A 20,043-nucleotide genomic window follows, 5' to 3' on the forward strand; every position below is an offset into this window, starting at 1 on the left:
CAGTGGGGTCCCACAGGGCTCGGTCCTTGGACCGATACTCTTTAATGTCTTCATCAGCGACTTGGACAAGGGAGTCAAATGTACTCTGTCCAAGTTTGCAGATGACACAAAGTTATGGGGAGAAGTGGACACGCCGGAGGCCAGGAAACAGCTGCAGGCAGACCTGGATAGGTTGGACAAGTGGGCAGAAAACAACAGGATGCAGTTCAACAAGGAGAAATGCAAGGTGCTGCACCTAGGGAGGAAAAATGTCCAGCACACCTACAGCCTAGGGAATGACCTGCTGGGTGGCACAGAGGTGGAAAGGGATCTTGGAGTCCTAGTGGACTCCAAGATGAACATGAGCCGGCAGTGTGACGAAGCTATCAGAAAAGCCAATGGCACTTTATCGTGCATCAGCAGATGCATGACGAATAGGTCCAGGGAGGTGATACTTCCCCTCTATCGGGCGCTGGTCAGACTGCAGTTGGAGTACTGCGTGCAATTCTGGGCGCCACACTTCAAGTTGGATGCGGATAACCTGGAGAGGGTCCAGAGAAGGGCAACTCGTATGGTCAAGGGCCTGCAGACCAAGCCCTACGAGGAGAGACTAGAGAAACTGGATCTTTTCAGCCTCCGCAAGAGAAGGTTGAGAGGCGACCTTGTAGCTGCCTATAAGTTCATCATGGGGGCACAGAAGGGAATTGGTGAGTATTTATTCACCAAGGCGCCCCGGGGGGTTACAAGAAACAATGGCCACAAGCTAGCAGAGAGCAGATTTAGATTGGACATTAGGAAGAACTTCTTCACAGTTCGAGTGGCCAAGGTCTGGAACGGGCTCCCAAGGGAGGTGGTGCTCTCCCCTACCCTGGGGGTCTTCAAGAGGAGGTTAGATGAGTATCTAGCTGGGGTCATCTAGACCCAGCACTCTTTCCTGCTTATGCAGGGGGTCGGACTCGATGATCTATTGAGGTCCCTTCCGACCCTAACATCTATGAATCTATGAATCTATATGAATAAAGTGGATCTGCTTAATCACCAATATTTCTTTTTAGAATGGCTTTCACCTCCATTTATACTAAAGAATCTGACCTCTTTAAGGTCTCATAGACCACCTGGGAACATCAGATTACATAGGGTAGTCAACAAGTGGGCCCTTGGCTATTGTTTACATGGATCTGTAGAGTTTAGAATTTTGTGACATACAGTGAGAAAGTAAAGGACGTGGCATTTACAACACTAAGGATATCCAAGCACATACAACTGTATTCAAACTTATTATGAAATAGCTGCAGTATCTGTGTCATCAGCATTAACAGCACTCGCAGCTAGTTCTAAGACAGTCTTGCTGGCTAGCTTAAGAATTGTTCCATTAGGTGAAATATAAAAATCTCTATTCTATTTATAGTTTCAGATAGTGGAACTTCCCTCCCCTCACACTTTTAAAAACAATGAGTATATGCGGAAAAGAATGTTATGTGAGCAACAGCCCCAGTTTGGTAAGAAATAGCAACAGCACATCAAGAACAGGGAAAGCAGAAATATAATAGTGATTCACAAAATGCACAAAACTGTTTTCACAGTCCCTACTAAGATTATCTCAAGCTGCACTGTGAAAACTGAAAGATGATGTTCAGAGCTTCTGGGAAGATTGCCACAAGAAGGTCCTTAATACACCAAGAGGGGCTGAAAACTTCACTAGGGACCAGACAACCCTCCAAACCACCACAAAATAAAAAAGAAGTTTCAACTTTTGGGTGATTCTACAGAACCAGAAATTTCACCTGCCCTTTGAAGAAAGGCAGGGAATCTGATATACACACCAGCATTTTTTTTCTGTTTTGTTTTGTTTTGCTGTGCTTTTTAGTTACTACCCACCATCCCTCAGTTCAACAGCAAGAATCAGCCTAAGGGAAGTTCTTCCATCACTTTCCATCCTGTGCCAGCTTCATGGCATCCTTGTATTTTTGTTCCGTGTCACTGTACATCATATCTATTGAAAGCATCCTTGGCTTCCTCTTTTTTACTCCTTGCACTACAATTAGTATTCATGGGTGTCGTGCTCTTTTCAGGACTGTAATAAAATTGTGACACCCCCTGGTGGCCGTGTGGTTCCTGCCCAGTTTGATCTCTAAGATACTCTCCCATACTTCTTTACCTGCCACACCTTGTTCCCATTAAGAGATTCACCCTAAAATTCCCCTGTCCCAAAAAGACAGGCTACTCACAGGTCTTAGAGCAAGCCCTAGTCAACTCCTACCCGAGGATCCCCTCTCTCTGATTGGTTACACGAATCTCTCTCATTAAGTGGGTCCTCCTAGCCCACATGTGCCCCAAGACACACATCAGCTTATGGGCTAATCACAGCCTCCATACCTTTCCTACAGCTATGTCCATGTCTCACAAATGTCACACATTCAGTGGGACATTTGTCTCCAAAGCCCCCAGGCCAACTCTGGCCTTTACTCCTTTGTTGGGGCTTTGGCCTTCCCAGTTTCCATCCCTCCACTCTAGCTGATCCCTTAGCCAAGGCACACTGTTCCAGACATGGGCTCCAGCCCCTCATCTTGCCCTTTAGGACCTTTATCTTTGCCCCTCTCAGGCTTCAGACCCTCTGGCCCCAGGTTCTGCCCTCACTGGGCTCTATCTGCCCTTCTTGGGCTCTGGGCCCTCTGGCCCCAAACCCTGGCTTCCTCTGGGCTACCTCTGCCCCTTCTTGGGCTCCCTGTCCTTCTCGGGCTCTGGGCCCTCTGGCTCCCAAAATTTTCCCTCTCTGAGCTCATCTCCACCCTCAGTCTCTGGGCTCTCTTGCTCCTGTCTGTGCTTTGCCTGATCCCAGCAGGGCTCAAGTCAAACACATACCACTTGGGCACTAGTGGGACCTCCAAGCTACTCATTTCTAGTCCCACCCAAACCACCAGTCGAAAACTCAAAGGGAAAAAGCACCCTGGCTGTAACAAACTTAACCTGCTCCAGGTGTAGCAAATGACAACAGTAGCTCACTGTCCCGAAGCTAGACTTCCCCTTACCCTGGGTTGTGTTCCTCCATAGGGCACCAGTACTTTGGTGGCAGTCCTTAGAGCAGCCCTGAAGTCACCCAGGTATCCCCCTGCAGTCTTCCTGGCCAGGAGTTCTTCATCCAGTGACTTGCAGGGCTAAACTCCCCAACTTGGTTCAGTCCCAGGCTTATATGTTACTCAAGCCCTGCCCACATTCAGTCAGGTGACCTATCAGCTGACCTGGCTGCAGGGCTGTTTATTAACCCCAGCCTTGCCAGCTGCTTTTGTCTCGTTCATAAAAACTTCCTTAAAGAACCCATTCCCCTTTTCCCTAACAGGGTAAGGGTTCTCTGTTACATGGACCCTCTCAACATTTTTTTCCTTTCCAAGCTTTTCAGACTTCTTAAATGTAGTAGCAGTGAATCCTGTCTTTATTTCATCTTTGAAAGTCCCTTTCTTTTACAAATAGTACTCAAACATTTTATAGAAGTACATTTTCTAAACTATTTTATATTAGTACTCAAAGACAACTTTTCTCTCTTGTAAAAGTTTCCCCCTTCCTCAAACCCCGTTACTTCAGTCTTTGTTTCTTCATCTTTTCTTCTAATTATCAGCATGCTTCTTCTCCATGCTGATCACTGGTCCAAATTTTCTGTTTTCCTAAACTATCTTGTCATCAGTATATTCCCTCTTGGTCAGTATTAGGGGGTCAATATCATCTGTAAATCTAAGGGTCTTCTACTGTCTTCTACATAACACGACTCTTCCTATTTCATCTCTCAGTGCTAGTGCCATTACTTCTTCCAGTAATGAGCTGAACCCAATCTGGCAATAACATGTATCCTTGTCTTACCCTTATGGTCACCATAACCATTCCATCAGCTTTTTGCCTACTTTCATCGTACTTATCGACTTGCTGTAGATGTTTTCTATCAGGTTGATTAATTTCTCAGTGATGCTATACATTCTCAAAACTTGCCATATCACTTTCTTCCAGATGCTATCAAAAGCCTGTTTATATGTCTGTTTAAGTCTGTGAAATTATTGTAGCAGGTTCAGTATTCTATATACAACCCTGAGATTTGTCTTATCACAAATAGCTGATCTATTATATTTCCTCCTGGTCTAAATCCAGCCTATTCTCTGCAAGTGCCACTACCATGTATCTCTTCATTTTCTCCCACAATGTCTTAGTGCACTATTTCCCTTGGCCCACTCAATAAGCTAATTCCTTTGTAGTCCTTGTAGTTGTTCATCTCTTTTCTTATAGATTTGGACTATTATCACTTCCTCTATTCACTTAGTACTTGAGCTTATTTGTAAAACTTGTTGAGTAGCTAGTACATAGCTTTTACTATGACAATAGCTATTCTAAGCTATTGTCATTTCCTGGTAACTTTTTCTTTTTCAAATTATCTATAAAGATCTTTACTTGTAAGGATTTCATCATCTACTTCCCCACATTTCTATTAGGAAGCTTCTTGACTATGTTCTGTACATTGTACGTCCCTTCAAAATATTCTATTACTTATTCCTTGCTTGCTTGTCCTCAATTATTTCCCCACGCTTGTCTTTCTACACAGACATCTTCAACTCAAATGTCTCATTTAATTCTCTTATCTTGCAGTACAATCTTTGTGTCACATTTCTCTTTGTGTATTCTTCTGCTTCTTTACATTGTTCGCTTATCCAGTTGTTTCTGTCTCTTCATTTTCTGTTTTTTTCTCTCTGGTCCACCTATTGTACTCAGCTCTTACATTTGGGTCTCCCTTTTTTATTCTCCTTCAGCCTCCTAGCTTGTTATCAACTGGAGCACTTCATCCATTATCCGTCTTGGTTTCTTCATTTTGGCTATGTAGTCCAACACTTGACCGCTATTCTGATAATCCCATTTTTTACACTGTTCTGTGTCTCTTCAGTGTTCATTTCATCCATCAGCGGAGATGCAATGTTTTCCTGCAAAGCTATGCTGTCTGATTTTTTAATTTGTTCACTTAGTACCAAGATCTAAGTTCTGTGTTTTGATCATTCTCTGCATCAATCTCATTGATGCTAATAATAACTCATAATCTGTTCCAATACTGTCCATGAAGGATCTACACAACAATATACCTGATTTCCACCAACGATTCACAAGTAAGAAATCTATCATGTCCTTTGGTCACACATCAGGTTACAGTCAAATCCATTGCCTCCATGGCTTTCTTGTTGAACTAATGTTTGTTAACCCCAAGGTTGTTGCTGTGCAGAAATTTGTTAGCCTCTCTCATCTTTCATTTTCTTCACTGTTTCTGAATTGAGCTATTACTCCAGCCAATTCAATGCTCCTTTCACATTAATAAGTATTGTTGGTGCAACTAGATTTGTCTTGAAATTCCTTGTATTGCTTCTGTAAATTATAAAATTCATCAGCTTTTTTTTCACTTTGGGTGCCAATAAGGTCAGTGCAGATACTTGTACTTCTGTAAATGGATCAGATTTAATTCTGAATGTTGTGTTCAGCATACATTGAGATATGAGGTTAAATTCCTTAAGAGCCTCCCTTGCCTTCAGGCTTAGGACCAATGCCATTCCAGTGTCTGCTGTCTTCTCATCACAGTGCCAATATCCTGTGTTCATTGTGGTAGAATTGTCCTTTGCCTTCCTCTCTCATTTCACACAAACTGATAATCTTCCACTCAGATCTTTTCACTTGTGTACATCATTATCCATGGATAAAGCCTACATTCTGCATTCTTATAAATGCCTTATCCTCTGAGTTCATTGCTTAACTCATATAATTCCTTTGGCACTCACTCCATATCCCTGTACAGTTCCAAGAGAGATCATAAACCCAGACCCACAGACCAACACACAGAATGGGGGTTGGTGTTTGTTTATAAGTTACTTCTTGATTATGGAAATTAGTTGGTTAATTGTGCCTTTGCCTTATCATATTCAAAATAATTAATTGTGAGCCTCGAGTCTGTGTATGGACACTTCATATTGCTCTAAATATATCACAAATGGGCATGGGCATTGTCCTGAAGACACTTACCAACTGCAAAAACAGAGAGGCATGTTACAATGGCTCAAAAAGAACATAGGCACAAAAAGCAAATCTATAGCCAGAAAAGATACTTCTTTATGTAGTGCTCACATCTTAGAATTACTGCGATTGATTTTAGCAGTAGCTGTCAAAAAGGTTAAAACTTACTAAGCACTTTGAGATCACAAAGTTTCAACTTGAAGATTTTAATGGAAAAAGTAAATGGCTTAACTCCCTACTCAGTCCCAAGTTTCAGTGAAAATCTGAAAGTATTCAGCTTTATTCCATTTGGATAAGAATGACAAAAGTAGATGTGAGGGCTCCAAACTCAGATTACAGGGATCACTTCAGACTGCTAAGCAACAAGATAGACATTCATGCCAAAAGCCTGGCGATAGACTGATATGAGAGCATTCGGAGAGGTCACAGTCTCTCACTATCTCTGCTGGAATGGCAATGAGACTATAGCAGGACGACTGAGAAAAGAGTGCAGATTAATAGCACTCTTCTCAGTGGCATCAGGTACATAAACGATGAGCTTTTCATTTTTGTGTGCAAAACGTGGTTATAGCAGGATCCTGTACAATAAGTAATTCCAATATAATAAGTGTCCTTTGTTTGAACATACAAAGCATCAAGGTCAGGACAACAGGAAAGTATAACATCAAGCAACACATTTTGAGGGGATGACTCTGGAGCAGCTGGTTAGCTTCCATGATGAATGAGAATTACAGCAGTTTTCAAGAGACCAACAGAAGGCTGGCAGGGTCCTAATCAGCTATAACATCAGTAGTAAAGATCTAAGGAGACTAGAGCATTTCCAAAACTACAAACTTCTCTGGGCTTTAGTTTCAATAATTAGAGCTGTGACAGCTGGACAGTGTGGGTACATGACTGGAATTGGTTGGAGTTTTTGACATATGGTGCTATTGGAATCCTGTCTGTCATGACAAGAGCATAAAACTACCCCCAACAACTGGGGGCTGCAGTGCATATCATCCTGTCTCAAAGTAAAACAGCAAGGAGAGCACTTTTGCAGGTTCTCAGCATTGCATCAATGAAAAGAGCTATAGGGTCAGAGGGACACTTAGATACTAAAGAAAGCACACTGCCCTACCTGGTACTCCTTCTGAATAAAATCTATTAACTTTCTAACTGTTCAGATAGCTGACCACTATCCCCCAAAAGTCCACCTGGTGTTGATGCCCTGGGAAACTGGAGAAGTACAAGCAACTCCTAGAGTGCTAACCTGTGGGTTCATACAGGTGCTACTCTCTGGGACTTTTCTGAAAAATCTTGTTTTGCCCTGCACAGTTTATAACAATTAAAAGTTGTACAAACCATGACACAGGGTCAAATGCACCCTGACCTAAGCAGATGTCAGGCACCAAAAAACAATGGTGTGGTGCCTGCTTACCCCAGTACTGAATTTATTTCACTTCTCTGATTACATATGTGTTAATCTATATATTAGTGTATATAAAATATTATACATATATAATATGGACCTAAATATACAGATATTAAAGTCTTTACTTACCTTTTCAACAGCAGACTGGAATTGGAAACCAATTACTGAACATTTGCTTTAACATCTTGTTGCATACATATATTTTTTACTCTCTAATGTAAAAGAAATTCAGTGAATTATGGAAAATATTATGAAATAGATATGTTTATATTATATGCATATGTGTATATGTACAAACTTGTGCTAAGAGGCCCGGTTTAAACTATGTTTCCTGGCCAATATATTGAGATATGACATGATTTCTGTACATCAAGTAACGACGCACAAAGCAGATGCCTCTGATACCAATGGTAAACAGAAGCAATAATTTTATGTGACAAGGACATGAATGGTTTGTTTTTTGAAGCCAACATCCACCTATGCAAGATTCACATTAAGCTCCAATATTTCTTTACTCTGAACTGTTTGCAGTCTTCCTCTTTCAGAATCAACCGATATTCTGGAGTGGGTCCCCCCTACAATTTTTGTTTATGCCTCAGGGATGCTTTCTGATGTTTATTATGTTTAAGAGGGAGAGAGGAATAAAGCCCTCTAATATGGTAACATGTAGGCCTTCTCACAAAAAGCATCCCCTGAAAAAGGGGGAAGGGGAAATGGGGCCCGATACTATAAAACTAATACTCAGTCATCCAAGATAACACAGAGACAGATCAGTACACTCTCTTTCTATTCTCCTGAGCATTGAACAAAAATGAACTTTGGTTTCCAGCACATTTAGAACTCTGTCTTAACCAGGGCTCTCAAATGTGTTAAAAAATACCATATGGGCCTCAGTGTTTTTGATTAGAAATGCATTAATGTGGGACAACTGCCTTTTCCAGAAGAAAGGCATCTCTAACAGGAGAAGGCTGCTATTATTTATATGAGCTGAGATCATCCTATTTTACTGATTCATTTAGACTGATGCCAACTACAGCTGAAAACAAGCATTTCTTCATAAAGAAATGATGAAATTACTGGGGACTTTGATCTAACATCACCCAAGTTTTCATCTACAAAGTGTACAGCAAAAATGTTCATCACTGGAAATATACACGATGTAGTTTACCTCTTGGTGGAGGGAAAGGACGCAAAGCCTATTTGAACACAATATTTATAATCAAGAGCTAAAGCCAGGTTTGACAGAAATAACTTCTGACTGTGCTATTTTAAGAGGTAATTTAATCAACTATCTAATTTTCCAGTATAAAATGGAATAGTTACGCTGGGCAGATGGAAAGAGTATAAAACATCCCCCTATCCCTTTTCACCATTGTTAAACTGTTCAGCCAAAATGGCATTTACAAAGATATGCACACATCTCCAGTTTGCACACACAACTAACCATCTATTTGCATATGAAAATACTTGATTTGGGTTTGCAGATCTGGCATAGGATGTTTTCAGGTTGCCCACATGGATTGCCCACACGTCACTGGGTGCAATGATTAAACATGAAACATATATGTCAAAAATTAAAAAAGGAAATGTTGCAACTCTCTTAGATGAACATGAGGTGTTTTAATAGAGAATTTCTATCTGCTTCTTTACTGTGTAGTCAAAATGGGGTTAAATCGGAAGAGTGGCTAATGATACTGTTATGTATAAACATTAAGTCACCAAAGACACTAGGCTTATAACAATGGTCAAGACATAAGAAGCCAGATTCAGGGAGCATACCTATCCTTAAAACAGATTATGCTACTTCAAAATCATTTGAAGAAATGTGAGATATAATATGGCATGTCAAAAGAAGAAAATGCAATCAGTTCATTGACTCTAAACTGAGAAATTAAAGAAAGAAATAGCCTTGAGGAGCATAGACACCTCTGATCTTTCTCACAGCATGGGCTGTCTGTGTTCCCCTTGTAAAACTGCGAATAATCATAAACAATGGGAGTCTAAAGAAGCCTCAAGAACAAAACATAATTTTCCCGTTAAACTGAATGAAAACTGTTCCCAGGTAATATGTTTTAATTGTGATTAACAAAATGGAAGAGACAGAGACCCTGGGCCAAATTTTGTTTTCCTCTGATGTTGGGGAGGTTGCATGGTCTGCTGGGTGTAGCACATGGCTCATAATATTTTTCAAATTAAGACGTAAAGAGCCATTCAGCCACCACCCCTTCCAACACAGATAGGGTTCTGATGATACCCTGGGGCACAAAGATGAGTTTAAGCCAAGACTGTCCAACTTCAGAGCAGCTGGAGGCTGCACACTGCACAGACCAGGGGTCCCAGGACCTTATGGGCTCCCTGGGATTAATACCATGTGCAGCCCCCAAACATCACTAGCAGCAAAAGCCCCCCACAGTCACTGCTGTGTGAGCCTCCCCCACTGCTGCCCCTTACTCCTCCCACCCTGGCCACATGAGCCCCTCCACTGCCAGTACCATATGGGCAAAATCCTCCCTGGTTGTGGGAGCTCCCTCCACTGCCACCACCACATGGGCAAAGCCCCCCACCACCACCACAGCGCTGCATGAGCAGTGTGAGCCCTCTGCCCGAGCCCCCCTGCTGGCACTGGTGCATGAGCAGCCCGTTCAGCAACCTCCCAGCATGCTGCCCTGCCCCAGAGACACCGGGCACCTCTGCCACAGCAGACAGAGCAGTGTGAGCAGTGTTCACCCAAAAGCCCAGGGGCTGCATGTTAATTCCTCACAGCCTGGATGCAGCCCAGGGGGCCACCAGTTGGACAGCCTCAGGTTAAGCCATTCAAAATCAGAATCCAGGCCATCCAGCTAGCACAAGCCAGTCAGCCTGAGACTCAAAAAACATATCACAAAACCCTACACAAACCTCCTATCATTCATGGCAGAATCATTTCCTCTTCCCCTACTGCATTATGAAGGGATCATGCACTTTCACCTTTTCTGTGACTTCCCCACCCGAGCTTATCCCCAGCTGGACCCCAAAGAGAGTGCTGAAACTGCAGCCTCCTGAAAGCCTCTGACCCCTAAGTGTTTGATACTAGAGAGGGGCCAGGGAGAGGTCCTGGCCCACGATGCCCAAGACATTAAAGTCATGTGTTTATGTTCCTCCCTCCTAAGACACTGGAGGGGGCTTGTGAGAGGAGTGTGTGATTTATAACCTCTGATGTTGGACTACCAGCCCCGCCTCCACTATAAACTGCAAAGCATTTCTGCATGTCCCATTTGGTGGACTGGCTTGAAGTACTATATATTGCACTGTCACTAAATTCAGGAGTACCTTTGGGATTTCTGTTCTCTAAGTCAGCAGAAGCATATAGCACTGCACAGATGATATGGCTGTCAGTCTCTTGGGGAAAAGGTTCTTCTCATGTTGCTCTTGAAATGAGTGATGGAGCAGCATTAGAAACACCCTCACTGATAGACAGTGACAGTTTCCTTTATTGTCTAAAGTTAAAACTGCATCAGATACAGTACACCGTACTGTAAAATATCATGGCTTATTTCTGAACAGTGAACTAGTTTTTATATCAGGAAACCTTACACTGAGGATAAGCGTAATGGAATAAAGAAGGAATGGGAGACAGGATTAGTGAAAAATTATCTCTCTTCAGTACTGCTGTATGGATCCCTACAGCTACCTGACTTTTGTGCTGTCAGGCCTGACTGAAAGAAAGACAATGCATATGTTTGGACACCTGAAAGGTAAACAAAATGCCACTCCAACATTGATTTTGCATTTATTACAAATGGCATTTTAAAAGTGAAGTAGCTTAACATACTGCACAGCTGTGGTGGGCACGCTGGGATCACACCACCAAACACCAATACTGTCCTGTCTCCATGTTTACCATTATGCCACCAAACCATGTGGCTAGAACAGGAAGAAAAGAAAGACTCTGCTAAGAGGAGCTCCCGGAGAAATTTAGGTAGGGGTAATTATGTTCTTTTTAGCACTTATAAACGGATTTAATAAAATTAGCAATGACTGCAATGACCTTTGTTTTACACCACTTCTGAACAGCAGCACTTCCAGCAGTGCACCTAACATGGAGACACAAGTTTAGGGCATTACTCAAAGGGGAGACTGCTCCTATTGAAATCACCAATGTTGCTTCCTGCCACACCTATATCCTTCCTAGCCTCCCTTCTTCCAAATATCCACTTGTCTTGATAAAGCTTGACTGTTGAAAACTGACACAGTTTGGAGTGTAAGGTGTTATGGCCACATAACCAGCCATTGTTTCCAAGGTCAGGCATGTCCCACAATCTGACAACGTGGAACACAGGACTACATTTCTGTTGGCCTGAGTGATTTACAGTATCTGTTGTTAAAAACGTGATCCAAATATTTCCAGTTTATAGCACAGGGTTGAAATTAAATGTCTCAAAACTTTTTTTTCCCAAAACTGGATCTCTTTCGAGTGAATGCTTTCAAGAAAACAGCATTAATATACAGATTTTAATTGTCTTGTCACATATTGTATACTGACTTTCATGATTATGTTCCCACTGTGCTTCAGAGGTTGTTGCAAATGCTAACACAGAAGGGAGTGGGTGTTTTACCTCTAACTAATGGCAACATTTACTAGCCTGAAGATCTCTTCTTCTATCCATCTAATAAACTGGTTTGTCAGTAGATAATACTAAATTTCATGTGACATACTTGAAAACTAAGTGTCAGACCCAGAATATATTTTCATTTCAGCGCACAAGAATTTATACTTGGAGCACCTATTATCTTTAATGGGACATCCATGCCTAAATTTCTGAGCACAGAAAAGAGAATAGGCTCCCCAATGGAGACAATGCAGAAGTAGATAAGCCCCCAGGAGGGATAACTTCCTTGACGATCTTTCTGGGTAGTTTTCTTTGCAGACACAAAAAAGGTCTGGGAACTGCAAAAGGCCTATTGGACATAGTGGGGGTGGAATTTGATTTTGTTCTCTCTTTCAAGCATGCCTTTGAGGTTTGTAAATATGCACTGTGGTATTAAGGTTTTGAGAAAGTGGTTATACAGCAAATTTGAATGATTAATGGTCCAAGACATTTTAACATGTTATTTCTCTATTTTCAACATAAATAGTGTGTAAAGGGTGTTTAAAACTTTAATGAATCGAACTATATGAGTAAAGAATGTTAATCATTTTAATTGCCCAGTAGCCTGAAATTAGATTTAACAGTCGGATAATGTATCTTTAAAGGAATACAACCCTGCTCTATAAAAAATCCCTACCAAACCAATTCTAATAATTTCTATTTATCTTTTATGACATTAACTGTTATACCAGTCTGCCGACAGACAGCCTTACGCTCACATTTAGTTTAAATGTGGTGCAGTATAGTTTTTCATTATCATTAACGTGCTCCTGGTGGGCAGAGTGCAATGCAGTGGCACTGGTCACACTTCATTGCTTTATCTCATATGACAAAGAGAGATGATGTGCTTCAGTCCAGGCCAGAAGATGAAAGCAAAAGGTGGCCATGGAAAACTCCCCCTGCTGCCTAGGAACAGCATAAGGGCTGCATCGTGTGACTTGCTAACAGCACGAAGGGGCAGACAAATAGATTTTCCTCTATATTTATAACCAGCATCATTCTTCCTTTCAGGCCTTTCAGTGCAGGTAGCTGTTTTATATGAAATGAACAATCTTTATAGACGTACCAGAGCCATAACAAGGCTGATTTTCAGCGAGGCTGAGGTATATAACTCTTACAGAATTGTCAGGCTTCTTGCTCAACAAATCAAGCCTAACTTATGATGTTTGCAGTGTAATTTTTATTCCTGTTTGACTAGCCAACTACCCGGTGGTAATAGGATGTTAGAAAAGGGCAGTAGCAATGTTTGTACATGCCATGATTGATAGGCAAACTCTGCATTTTTCATTTATATCTCCTGATTCCAAATCAGTTAAGTTTAGGAAAAATGAAACAAAATGGCAAGAAAAATGCTTGCAGATTGCAGCCCAGCACTCTCGTAGATCTGAGTTCAGCCCACATCTGCTAGGATTGTCTGGAAACATTAAGATATCTAAATGAAAATCAATACTATATGTGCCAGCATTTACTACCAAGAACAAGTATCAAGAGACCTCAGCTAATCAGGCTTTCAGCTTGTACTTGAGCCATAGTCTGAACCCCAGGGGTGTCCTAATTGGCCCAGACTAATCATAGAAGAGTTAAATTTATAACCAGGAAAGACATCTTGTTTTTCTTACCAGTCGTCATTTTGAAGCCAAAAGCCTCACCTGTGTGGTAGCAGATGTATGGTGATAGCCACCGGTCATGCAAGAACTGCTTCTCACCTGTCAAAGGCAAAGGAAAGACTAATTTACTGTCTTCCATAAAACCAGTCAGGCACATTTAAGCTTTTGGTGGGTACTATCAAACCTTTCACACGAACTGCATATTTTCTCAACTTAAAAGCTCCCCATTTAGCCCTCAAGTATTAGAACGTGAAAGGATTATGTTTAAGATTAAGAGCCCCTATACACACTACACTTGTCCCAATAATATTTTTGTTTGTCAGAAGTTTTTCCCCCTTTCCCCCACTCCACAAAAGATGACATAAATACATTTTGGAATCAAATACTGGTAATACTAACATTTTACTTCTTTTTCCTTTTTTTCTACAGAGGGATCATCATTCTTTGGAATGTCTGTAGAAACCAATGCATTGTGTCTTCATAGGGCACAAAAAAGTACGTCATGTTATTCTTGCTATCCTGAGCCACAAATATGCACAGCATCTCCAGAAACACACCATACCATACTGATGAAAGCCATAATGCATCAAGGGACTAGCTCCTAATATTTGCATTTGGGATGCCAACTGTGAGCATATTTTGTGCTATTTTCAACAAATTAAACAAAAATATGCAAAATGTTTATATAGCTTAAGTCTTCTATTTTGGGCTTCAGCAACATAATTCTGTATAGATTTTTTTTAACAGAACAAGAAATATGGTGAGTTTAGCTTGAAAATTCAAAACCTAGGGTTTTTCACGTTTTCTTCAAAAGCACATGTAAACATCCCAGGAGACTTTCATCTACCAGAAGTTTAATAACGTTATTTGGATTCTTTTGTCCTGTATTTTAGATGTATTTTTAATGTGTACTTCTTAAAACAAAACAATAGTTGTCAAATACTGTATTATCTTCTCACTAACATTAACGGTTTCCTAGACAGTGCTATCATGGAAACATCATGGCGTGTTGTGATCAATGAAAACTTGTTTCTCACATGCCATGATGTTTTCCTTGGATTCTCATCTCTCACTAGTGCATGCTGTGAAAATTTGTCAGTTGTTTTACCTCTAAGGATCTCTCTTGTCCTCCATGTTTGAACTACAGCATTGTCTTTCTGAATGAGTCTTCTTTGCTTCTTGTGGAATGGGATGGCTCACTTCATCTTGCCCCTCTACTCCCTAGGCCTGATAACTTTTACTGTGCTTCTCTGTATATACTAAAAAGCAGAAAAGACAATGAACCAAATGAAAATGAGCTTGAATTTTAGTAAATCGACACAAATCTGAAAGAGGGGAGAAAAGCAGTAAATCTTTAATCTCTCAACAGTTTGATTTTAAACACAGATAACAAACGTAAACTAAAGGAGGCAAGTCTGAAAAGGAATATCCATATAAGCAAGTAGCGTTCCCACCCTGATCCATGATGCATATACAAAATTAGGTTCAACCTGACACCTTCTTCCTTTAGTTTTTGTTCCCTTTTTATTTTTACAAAAACATGGCAGTATTAATTTGTTTCCCAAACCTGGTTGTTCTTAGTGTTTGCCATAGAAAACCCTTTCTGTATAAGCCCTAAGTTCCTTCCAAATCCCCTTGTGCATGAGGATGATAGTAACAAATCTGTTCCTCATGATATAGAGGAAGATCTCCACCCAATATAGCCTATCCCCACCAGTCACCAGAGTGAAATCCTGTGTCAATTGAGGTCAAAAGCAAAACTCCCACTGAGTTTTGCAGTGAAGATAGGATTGTACCCTAGGTGGTCAGTCTCTGTCTCGGCATTCTACCAGCTCTATGAAGAGCAGGTACTTCGGGGTGAATCTATATAGAGTTTGGGCAGAATCTGCCAAAGTTTTCCCCTGAAGAATGTTGTGAAGCATTCAATTAATGTATTGTGCTTTAGAAAGGTCTCATCTTCCAGGAATATTTATAAAGAATACAGATAAGGAAACATCTATGCATCACAAAGAATTATGAAAACTATGCATCACATGAAGAATTATACAGGGCAGAATATCTTTGTACTTAAGTACAATTATAATGTGATAATTCACCAGGCAACAATTCAGAAAGTTATCATTAAAGGATAAAATTGGGAGTCAGGTGCTGGAGACTAGTCTCAGGTGCTTCAGATAAGGTTCAAGCCTTTACAGGAGTAGTATCTCCCTGAACTCTGCTGAATATGGACTTCTACTCTCTGACCCTAAGGGTAGAAAGGTTCCCTCAGTGCTGCTCCTCTAAGCTACAATTAAAAATAATGAACAAGTCAAAACAATGCGAGCAGATTTCTTGAGAGCTTGGGTTTCTGGACAGCAAAGGCATTTTGCTATATAAAAAGTACAACAGCATTAGAGGGGTGTACTCAAGTCTTTCTAAAACACTCCTACCGCATTTGTGATCTGACACGTTCTGCAAAGGTTGCCTTTAGTGAAGGATAAAATAGAATTAGTCTCAGGGAAACTAACAGCTTTGGATATTCAAGTACATAAAAGCAGCTGGACAAAGAGAAAACTAAGATCAAGAATATAGAAAACCCAACTTGAAAAACATTCTTACTTGCAATAACAGTGGAGAAGATTTGACTTTTATCCTTCCCAAAAAACAGATCCTGTCTGTCAAGTTAAAGAAAAACTTGTCTTGATTTCTGGTAGAAATGATTGCAATGGAAACCATTTCTGGTGTTCTGTCCCATGCAGTAATGAAAATGTGACAAAGCACCATTACTTCTTAACATTCAGTATAGAGAAAAAGCATATCTAGAGTAGCTGGTAACATTACATATGAAAATTTTACAAAACCCTAACATTAGCTGGACTAGAACCCCATAACAAAAATAATGCATAAAGAATTTATCACACAAGGAACTTGGAGTTGGAAGAAACTACCACAACATAAGAGCCACCAGGTAATTCATGGGTTTTTAAAAGTTCAAATTTTCTTGGATATCTATTCACAGAGACCCACCAGAAAGAAATTCAAGGAAATAACTTTGTTTCCTGTATTACCTTGGGCAAAGAAGTAGTGGTTTAATTATTAGGCATAAAAGACCCACGCCTAGGCTTCCCAACTCTAAGGTCATATGGCAGCACTACAACTGTTGTCACAAAGACTGAAGACTATGGAACAGACTACTGGAAGATTGAAGGAGTCTACTCCATGGATGCAGGTAATATCTGGGCTGCGGATGAGCTGATGATGATGATTGTCATATAGGAAAGGGTCTTGGAAGTCTAGCTAATATCCTGGCATTGTTGGAGCAAGCGAGAGAAAGATGACTTACCTGTCTTCAAGCAACCAAGAAGGGAGCAGGGGTTGGGGGTTGGGATCTCTGGCTGCTTGTGCTCCTGTTAGGTTAGCTAGGGCCTCCTTCCTTAATCAATGATAGCCTGTGGGCTGAGATCTGACCCAAAAGGGAAGCTTCAGACTGCTGCCATCTGAGCACTGGTTCTGCTCCCTCTATGCTAGATAGTTCTGAACAGAAAGGCCCATCTAGTCACCGCCACCCCAGTGCCAAATACGCATACACTTTTTTTTTATTTTCTGTATTCCAAGCCAAATTAGCCAACATAAATTCCAAATCTGAGAGTCAGTTGAGAACCATAAGTGGCCCTACTACCGGCAAACATCCTCCACCCCTATCTGCGGCTTCAGATCTTTACAAAACCTTTGGTGGGCATCCTATTTGCAGGCCCAAGCCCAGAGACTTGGGGTTTGGATGCCCCCAAGTGTCACTTGCCCTTAGCCATAAGGCCCCAGGAGCAAGCTACACATACAAACAAAGACTTCTACTGGTGAGGGCCCTTTACTGGGTATGGAGAGAGGAGAGCATGCATGCTTGAGCTGGTTTGTGCATTTCAGGTGAGCAGGTTGAAGTGATAGAGTAAGTTACCTTCCCTATATTGAGGCTGAGGCTTCTCTTTTGTCTAGACAATCATCTGGAGATACCTCTCTGCCAGGACCACCATATTCCAAAGGATGGAGGCCACAACTTGTAAGAAAAGTAATTGTAGTTTGGACTCTGCACTAACTCTCCAGCTAGATCTTATTTCAAGTGGATATTGTTACCACTCGTCTCACACGAGAAGGACTACAATGAAGGTGGGACTATAAGTCCCCACATGGAAAGGTGAGAAGTTCCCAGATTGTCTCTGTCTGTCTCCCAGAAGACGGTTGATTTTATTCAACCTCCTGTCTACAAAGAAAATTTTGCTTTCCAGGCCCTGCTACAACCCCTGACAAATTTACAATTTCTCCCTTATTGAGCACATTTTCATTTCTATGCATCTAAATCTTAATTGTACTGTTTCCACAGCATAATTGAGAATACACCAAAAAACAGAATTCTTCCACTTATTTTCCATGCTACAAAATAAAACCATTCAAAGTATATGTCCAATTACTTATTTTTATTAGTAATTTCACACCTCTGTCTGATGCTTGTTAAAAAAAGGTGGCAACGTTATTGACTTAAAAACTATAAAGGTGACAATTTGGTTTTTACTTTGATTTTTCTTATTTATACCTTTTTGCTACTATGCATTTTCCATATATGTATTTCCCTAAAATCCAACAAAAGCACTTTAACTATAAGAAAATGTCAACATGTCATTTTCACATACAGTGCTCATTCATTTGGACAAGCCAACTTAGAAATACAAGCAGTATAATCAAGAGCCCAAATGGAGTCTAAAGATGTAATTTATGTCAAAGGAGCCCAATTTAGGTCAAAGAAACCCATTCCCAATTCACATCCCTTTTGCAACTATGTTGTTTTAGTATATCTGTATACAAAGCAAATAAGATAGCACTGCAACATGAGAACAATTTGTTGTAGAAAGGTTAGAAACTTTTATTGAAATTAAAATGTACATCCAGTAGAAATATATTTGAAGAATTCACATTTGTACTGAGTTAAGTCTTTCTATAATCCTTGCCTCTGACTGATAAGCGCTCTTTATTCATGGTTGTTTCCCATGACTAAATTCTCTCCCTTTCATTGTATTACCATGGCTTCCACATACTGATCAGCTTTTGTCACAACATCATAAATATAATTTATTTAACCCAGCTCACACTGAAACCTATACTGTCATGGCTTCATTGCTTTTAGTGCCAGAGCAAACCAGTTAAAGGTAGCTTGGGTATATCTAAGCAAACTTCAGTCCCATCCCTGGGTTATAGTATTGACATCTCAAAAATCTCTGAGAAGATTTATCTCTTTACAGTTACTTAGGATGTAAAAAGGGGTGAAAACTAGTTCCAGAGGCCTTTGTTTTATTCCCCAGTACAGGGAAACACACAGCTGCCACAATGTGCCTGCTCTATTCCTTCCCCAGCTTTGCATCAGGGGCTTATCAGGAGTAGGGGGATGGCATGGCAGAGCCTTTGTTCTTTACCAGCATAGGCTGAGTGAAAGCACCCAACCTCAATGGCAAGCCTTGGCTAAGTATAGACAGCCAAAACGCCAGAGGCTGAATCAATTTAGTCTTTGCAAGTTAGTCTATTCTGTGTAGATTGAACTGAGAAGCAAATGAACAAACATTCACTTTTGCTCCTGGAAATGCAGCCACATGCCCGCAGTGGCTCAGGACAAAAGTTGGGGCATACAAGAGCATGCCTCTCAGCTACTGCCATTGGGAAGGGAGGAGAGAAGCCCTCCAAGGCTCTCCTCCCCTCCCTGCTCGAGTGGAGGGGACACAGCAAGGCCCCAGCCTAGGGCCAGCATGAGTTGGCCAAGCAAAGGGCTGGTTTAAACCCCACTCCCTGGCCCACAGGCATGGGCAACTGGTGCATCCTAATACTGGGAGGGCACCAGTGGCTGATCGCCAATGGATAGGAGAGGTCCCCCAGTGGCCGATTGGGGAAGACAGTGGCCAATCACTGCTATTGGTGGAGGTGCCAGTGGCCAAACTGGAAGTGCTGGTGGCAAACCCAGAAGTGTCACTAGCACTTCTCTCAGGGGGTGCATGGCCAATCTCAGGGGGTGCACATGCACCCATGTGCACCCCCTATGCATTGCCAATGCCCACGTGGGACCACAGCCCCAATCTGCCTGGGGGGCAGCCCCTGTTAGGCTTCTGTCCCCCACTTCCCGGGGGGGGGCTGTCCCTGCCAGGTTTTTGTACCCCCTCAAGCAGATAGTAGGAGGCCTGTCCACATCCTGACCGAAGGCTCACAGGCTGAGGTGAGGAAGCCTTCCTTGGCTGCATGGGACCACAGCCTGGGTCTATCTTGGAGGAAGGGAGGCAGTCCCTTCCAGGTCCCTGCCCCAGTGAAGAGCTAGAGACATAACAATGTCCAGGCTGGGTGCTCACAAGCTGGGCTCCTGGCCCTGGAGCCCAGCTGGGCT

At 41.6% G+C, this 20,043-nt stretch overlaps 1 long non-coding RNA gene across 1 annotated transcript in view; it reads right to left on the reverse strand.

Annotated features, from left to right (window-relative positions):
• The window catches only part of LOC109284480 (uncharacterized), a 282,527-nt gene that overhangs the window by 209,997 nt on the left and 52,487 nt on the right, over window positions 1-20,043 (reverse strand). The window contains exons 4-5 of the long non-coding RNA XR_009455286.1: window positions 14,761-14,911; window positions 13,695-13,751 (exon numbers count right to left, since the gene is read on the reverse strand). This is a non-coding gene — a long non-coding RNA (uncharacterized LOC109284480). The remainder of the gene's footprint in view (window positions 1-13,694; window positions 13,752-14,760; window positions 14,912-20,043) is intronic.

This window comes from Alligator mississippiensis, chromosome 10 (assembly GCF_030867095.1).
Source record: "Alligator mississippiensis isolate rAllMis1 chromosome 10, rAllMis1, whole genome shotgun sequence".
NCBI lineage: Eukaryota > Metazoa > Chordata > Crocodylia > Alligatoridae > Alligator > Alligator mississippiensis.